This window comes from Notothenia coriiceps, unplaced genomic scaffold (genome assembly GCF_000735185.1).
Source record: "Notothenia coriiceps isolate Sejong01 unplaced genomic scaffold, NC01 NC01_scaffold00010038, whole genome shotgun sequence".
NCBI classification, from domain to species: Eukaryota; Metazoa; Chordata; class Actinopteri; order Perciformes; family Nototheniidae; genus Notothenia; species Notothenia coriiceps.
Window position 1 is genome coordinate 30,526 of NW_011342739.1, and position 7,097 is coordinate 37,622.

Genomic DNA, 7,097 nt, shown 5'->3' on the forward strand with positions numbered 1-7,097 from the left:
TTTACAGTATCTGCTCAGCATATGAAGTCAAATCCTACAATACATACTTCACAATGGTATATGCAAGTAAGTGTCATCGACCCTCTCTTCCAACCATTGAAAAAGACAGCGAATAAGCGATTGACTGCCATCTCAACGGAAGAACTGAACATTGTTAAAATGTTAACTGCATGACACAAATGTTTTTGGGCAGAAGCCATACATTATGTCATAATAAAGCCATCATCACTGGTAATAGATCCAGCCTTTTAGGATTATTAATTTGGTAAAGAAATGACATGTCTGGTGAATATTTCAAAGCTTTTGAGAGAAGTATGCACCAGTTATAACATACTGTGATGAATTTCAAAAATGAAAACAACTGGATTTGATTTCAGGGCTCAGGACATTGCATGCTTTGATCAATACACTTGATTTATTATTCAAAGTTCTCAGTTGTTTTCTTGGGTATTGTTTATGTAGGTTTCTTTGAGACAGGAAGAGGAGATAATGATACAGAGGAAACTCATACAGCCCTTTTTGATTCCATACAGGCACTATAATACCTAGTATTGTGTTACCCACAATCTTGCCTTGAAAACACTCATCATGCTAAGTACTACCTAGAAAATGAAACAGCCTGCTGTCGTGATTACAGTTATAAGTTCACTAGTAAACCTTCATCCCATGCTCAGAAATGAGAGACACATAAATAAGATCTCCTTCTGTCTTAAAACACACACACACACACACACACACACACACACACACACACACACACACACAGTACAGATGCTGTGATAAATTATTCTAAAGCCTTTTGATTTACAACATGCAGGCCCCTGTCAACATGAGAATTAGCTTCTTCTACTGGTCTACTTTTGGAAAAGTGATAGATGGGAGAAACCAACATATGATCTGATCCAACAGGCCCTGCTGCGACCGAGCATCCCGTCTGAGGATGAATGTATACATCTTGTGTATCCAATCAAATCCCAAGGATGATGAACTGACCTCCTCCCCGCATATCTCACAAACAGGGATCATAACTCTTGATAATACCAACTGGATGGACTTGTCTCGCAGTGAGTGGAGTAGCTGACCTACCTTTGACCTACTTCCACCGAGAATCACCAACAGGCACAATGTCCCCATCCCCCATCCCGCTCCATGTCCAGTTATGTCTAACCTCCATTTTCCACCCGCTCTCTGGGCTAAGAAAAGATCAAAGAACATGCTGCACCAGCATGCAAAGACTGACCACAGAGAAAAAGAAACGGATACGATGAGCATCAGGTTTTTCACACAGCACGACACACTGCACAGGTGATATTGGCTAAATACATTTGTAACATCCCAGACAAAATTAAATACAAAATGAAAACAATTAAAGGGCAATCATTTGAAAAATTCAATTACACAAATGATCATCTTTTAGAGACATTTACAAGGTAGAATAAAGATTTTGACACTTTACATGGGCCTCTAGTGTAGTGTATCCAGCTAGATTACATTGGAATAAGGTGCAGACCGTTGGAGATATTGGCAGAGGTTTCTGCCTTTTCTCCAGTTTTCCATTATGGAAGTAGTTGCTTGGACTTGAGGCTTGTGTTTGTGACAGCGTGAGATGTAAGAACATTAGAGGTGTCCTCCTCCACTTAACAGTAATATTAGCTAGTTGAGAAGATGCAGTTGGAGGGAATAGTTTGGTAGACAGAAAGTAGTCTCTACATGAAACTGCTCACAACAAGGTCTTCAAATTCTCTTTAGTGACCGGGTCATGATTTCTGTACATTGCTAATTAGTTTTTCAAATCAGCTTTTTAGGGTGTTTTGAGCCTCACAATCCGAGTGCCATGTAGTTCTATTATATTAAAGAGAAGAATCCCTTATACAAATATCTTCAACACTATGTAGCTGAGTTATCAACCAGCGGTAAAACGGCTCTGTGCCAAAAAAATTATTCAATTAACTACTGACCATTGTGCTCAAAGTTAAAGGTTTTTCCACTTTGACCTTGTTTACTGCTTTACTCAGTTTAATCAGATGACGGTTGGAGGAAGCGGTTAGCAGGGAAGCAAACCATAGAAAAAAAATTAACTAACTCCACGTCCTAGCAGCGAGCAAAGAGCAAAATGCATATGTTGTGAAGGCATCTTATCTGACAGAGTATGTCTTGTCCATGACGTGATGTCATGTAAGGTAAGTCAAAAACTGAGCCATTTCACTCTTTTTTGAAATCCATCTGCTTTATCAGTCCACAGTGCCAAAGAACATCATTAATAGTCTGTGAAAAGTCTCAGTGAAAAGTGACCTTTTAAACATAATTTGTCCATTAATCATTCGTATTCTAACCCCTTCATCCAGTTCAGTTGTGTGCGTGGCCGAATAAGACGAACAATACACAAAACAATAGCATCTATTTTGACAAATTGCCTCATATCGTTGTTGCTTTGTTTGTGTTTATGTGCGTGAGGGGGGCAGGGAAGTAAAGTGACACATTGCTGACTGAAGCACAACAGCAAATGTTGCTTCAATAATTAACAAGGGCCTAAACCTTCAGTCTGTCCCAAAGAGCTCCTTTGTAATGTGTCTCTGTTTAACTGTCCTTCCCAACAGTCACACACACTCATGGCTGCCATTTCTTTCTCTGTTCACCCTTTTATTCTCAATAATGCATACATAGTATTGCATATGAATGCCCCCATCCATCACCATGCATGGGCGCATAATGCTCTCACCATATATGCATATATGTGCACATACAATATCTTCAAATGCAACGAGGTATTCAAATCTGCAATGCCCCCACGAAATGTCTCACATGCTATGCTCGTCCATGAATTGTACCACATACATGCCTGCACACAAACTTCTGTATGTGTGTTTTACCACTAGATAAAAACACTAAGAGTCAAACGTATAAAGGGACAGAGATTGGCACACTTTTATTGGCTTTTGAAGTTTTGCTTCAGGTGACTTGCCCTAGCTCTCCTGAGACATCCCTGAGAGACATCAGTTGAGCCTGATCAGCTCTCTGAGGCTGTTTAGGGGGAGTAGTCTTTCCCCACAGGGGTTCACTGACACAGTGGTGTTGAATAGACATGCTGCCATCTAGTGGATATGGAATAGCAAGCACAGCTGCCATATCTAAAGCTGCAGTCATCAGATATTACAACAGAGGTTTTAAAGTGGGAGGCGGCCTAACTAAAGAGGTTCCTTGAGATTATTCAGAGATACATTGGAGAATATTATTGTTTTTCTCACTTTTACAGACTTATCAACTAATATATGCCCAAGCCCCCTAAACAATTAAATTCTACATTTTATGTTTTCAGTCTAGTCTAAAGTAATTTAAAAAAGGATCTTTAGGCAAATTTAAATCAGCCTAATGTTACTGACTAAACAGCAAACTCATTATACCACAAGAGTGCATGACTTCAGCAAAACACAGTAAGGTTAATGAGGTGGGGATCCCTTATTTAGAAGGGAATGCAATGTAAAACATTTACAGGGCTACCACTTACCACAATGAAGCAGACCTAAATAGATGTTTTGGTGGTTGAAACATTTATTAATGCTTTATCATTCAAGAAAAAATATTGGGTTGCCAGCTTTGACTGGTCTGTTCTCTCTTTTTACCACTTTCGTGAAACTCTGTCCAGATAGCAAAATATGACTGAATCAATGTTGAAATATGGTTAGGCAGAAATATTGAATCCATGTTGAAACCCGGACATTGAAATTAAACAGAAAGCGCAAATTGTTTTAATGTTGAATAAACGTTGGACTTTCAACCATAACTGACACTATCAATGTTGATTCAACCATCATCTAAATAGGAATCTACATGCACATTTTTGGTTGATTTTACATTGAACCAATGTTAGGAATCATTCTGGTTGTATGTCGGCGTGACTTCGGTGGTTTTCAGAATATATTAATGGGAGGATCAAGGGTTCAAAACAAATAACCAGTTTACGACTAAGAGATTAGCAAGAGACTCTCTCAAAATAGACCTACTTTCCGTGCTCATGATCTTCGTTTCGCGGTACACGTAATTTGACTGGAAGTTCTCTCCACTTCAAGCGACACCTCTTCCTCCGAAGTCATCAGGACAGACGTTCGAGGCAAATCTAACACGACAGAATGTTAGTTATATCATTTACACTCCAATCACACAACGTACATGGCCAATCTTGAGCTTACAACGCAGCCAGAATTTTGCATTACCTTTTCCCAGAATTTTCCAGGAATTTTCCGCATAATTAAACTGAAGTCCTAAGACGTAATTGGAACTCGTCCGCCGAAGGGTTCTAAAATTCCGAATAGGAACGAAACCCTTGACCTAGACATTCTTTACACAAAGCAAAATACGTTGATACGAGAGGATTTTTTAAGGCCCAATTGCAATCTGGGTTTAAACTTTCCATACTGTTAATTAGTTCTAACAGAGATATAGGAGTATACGAGTTTAACGACCTAACTTAGTGATAAACGAAGACTATTGCTAGATATGTTTGGAGGAATAAATTTTGCTTTTTAATCGTTTAACGAAGGACTATGTGTCGTTGTAATAAAACAATCATAAGACCCAGGTTATGCATAAATATTTTGTTCACCACACGTAGTCTGTATGCAAAAGATACACGTTGACATTATAAAAAACAATTCACTGGAAAGTAGTGTAATATGTTTAGTATGTCTTTAGTCATATAAAAAATTTATTCCTGGTAATTGAATACTTCTGCTAATGATTGGAACCTTACGATGCTATAACTTTCAAAAGGATATTAAAAAAGAGAGTCTATATCTATAATCGATTACCTCTTGATCCGCCCAGTAGTTAGTTTCCTTAGGTGAAGAATACCTGAATTCTGGGCCACCCCCTGGAAAACACTCTCCCGTGTCAACAATACCTCAAAAGTCGAGTACTCCTGAGTCTCAACTGTTTCCACTAATAATAAGACTGGTACAGACAAATATATGTTGACTATTTGTTGCCTTTGTTTCTTTCTTACTTTGGGGAAAAAAAAAGTTGTCATTTCGTAGTGAACGGTACTAGCTTCCGAATGTCTCTAAAGGGGTAGGAGGCAATACCGGGTGGGGTTTTCTCAAATTCCGTACCGTTCACTCCGACACGAGGTGCGGAGAACTCCATGTCGTATAAATATTTCTTCAAAGAGTTTACACTGGTCTCACTCTTAACGTAACACTAGTCTATAAACATATACCGGATTAAACTGACACTAAAGAAACAGACAAAAACACAGCGAGACGTCTTCGTGGTTTGTGAAAGAAGCTCTGCTGAGGAGAGGGCGGATCCAGACATGGAGTAACCTTGTTACGATATGAAGGTGGCGCGTGGTTAACCTTGGATCTGTAGAGCGAGTGAATGGTTTTTCCTGTAAGTAGCTTCGCACTACATATGAGTACCGTACAATAATTGGAATGTGGAGTGGATAGATTCCACGTAACCGCTTGGAAGGACAATCACCACGTCTGTTCTTAGGAGGAACCTGCGTAACGGCTGACCACTGTACTGATGAAGTTATGTTTTCGATACCGGGCCTACCTCTTGTCAAGGTTCACTAATCCCGTGAACATTACTACTCCCGGCGATCCCTGTAATGAAGTCTTATGGCAATGTATTTACACTTGTGAGAGTGTGTTGGTTAACTTTGGTTTATTAAATGTTGGTATACATGTTGTTAGAGAGTTATATGTTTATACTTTTGGTCAGTCTGTTGTACTTATTTTTTTTCAGTTATTATATATTATCTATTGCTGAGTATATGTACGACTATCTTATGTGTTGTGATTTGCGAGACTGTGTGCGGATATTTTTTTGTATATTGACTACCCTCTTCGCATAAGTTCACACACACTACGCATAGTGTACACATATTCTTCACCAAATCTGTATCATGATGTGTGTTTTTTTTCATATTTACACTTTATTTGATATACTCTATAAGTACACACACGGATGGCCATTCGTAAAGGTGATACACGATGGTGTTGTATGGGGGGACTCGGGCGAGAGAGGAGGAGGTATACGAAGGGACAGGAATAGCGACCAGAAGAGGCAACACACGAGCAGCGCGGCAGAATACGGGGACAGGGATGAGACACTTGCCATAGAATACTTATACAGTATCGACGGAGTATGAACACAGCATAAGTTCTTAGAGCAGAGCGACTCGTAGGGCGAGTGGACGCTTAAGTGGAAGCGCGAACGTAGAAGAGGGTCACTTTATGTACAAGAGAAAAAGATGGATTTCTGTATAGGACTACTGACTGTAAATGATCGACAAACATTTGTTATTTTTGTATTTTTTTAGTAAACTCTGAGTATAAAAGAATTACGTATCTCAGTTTCAAAGTATAACCTATACCTAATTCTAAAAACTTCCAAAACCCAGAGATAGATGAAAGAACATAATATGGAATAACAATCTTATAAAATTATCGTGGTTACACTAAATTCATCTAAAAAGTGTATAATTCTTTCTTACATGAATTTAGAATTAGAAATAGACTGTTACATGACGAATTTCACTTCGACGGTGGCCTAAATTCCTATACAACGATTGTATGTTGGTGTTTATCTAAAACCCCTAGTTTCGTCAGCTAATTGGTACGACTTAATGTTCTGTGAACAGAGGAATATCTAATATTAAGAATTTCTTATATACGAACGAAGTTAAGTTTAAATGAATTAAAACCAAATTTTGTGAACAAAATTCTATAGACATCTAGAAATCCAGATTAAGATAAATGACCAAAATCTTCCGAGACGTTCACCTTAAAAAGAACGACAGACAAACACGTCTATAAAAAGAATAAAATCACTGTATATAATGAGTAAATGATGATACAATAAAAAGAGACAAAACTCACGAATCAAAAGCGTCACATCACAGCGACAAATCAGAACCTGGGTGACAGTCAAGTCATGTCATAATACAACGTGAACAATTACCAGACAAGTCTACATATGGGATATGCGTCTTTTGTAACCACGTTTGTGAAGTGAAAAATTACACAATGTCATACGGAATCTTTTCACTTATAAAAACATTCAAAATGAATCTAAGGGTAAATCTACTACAAACT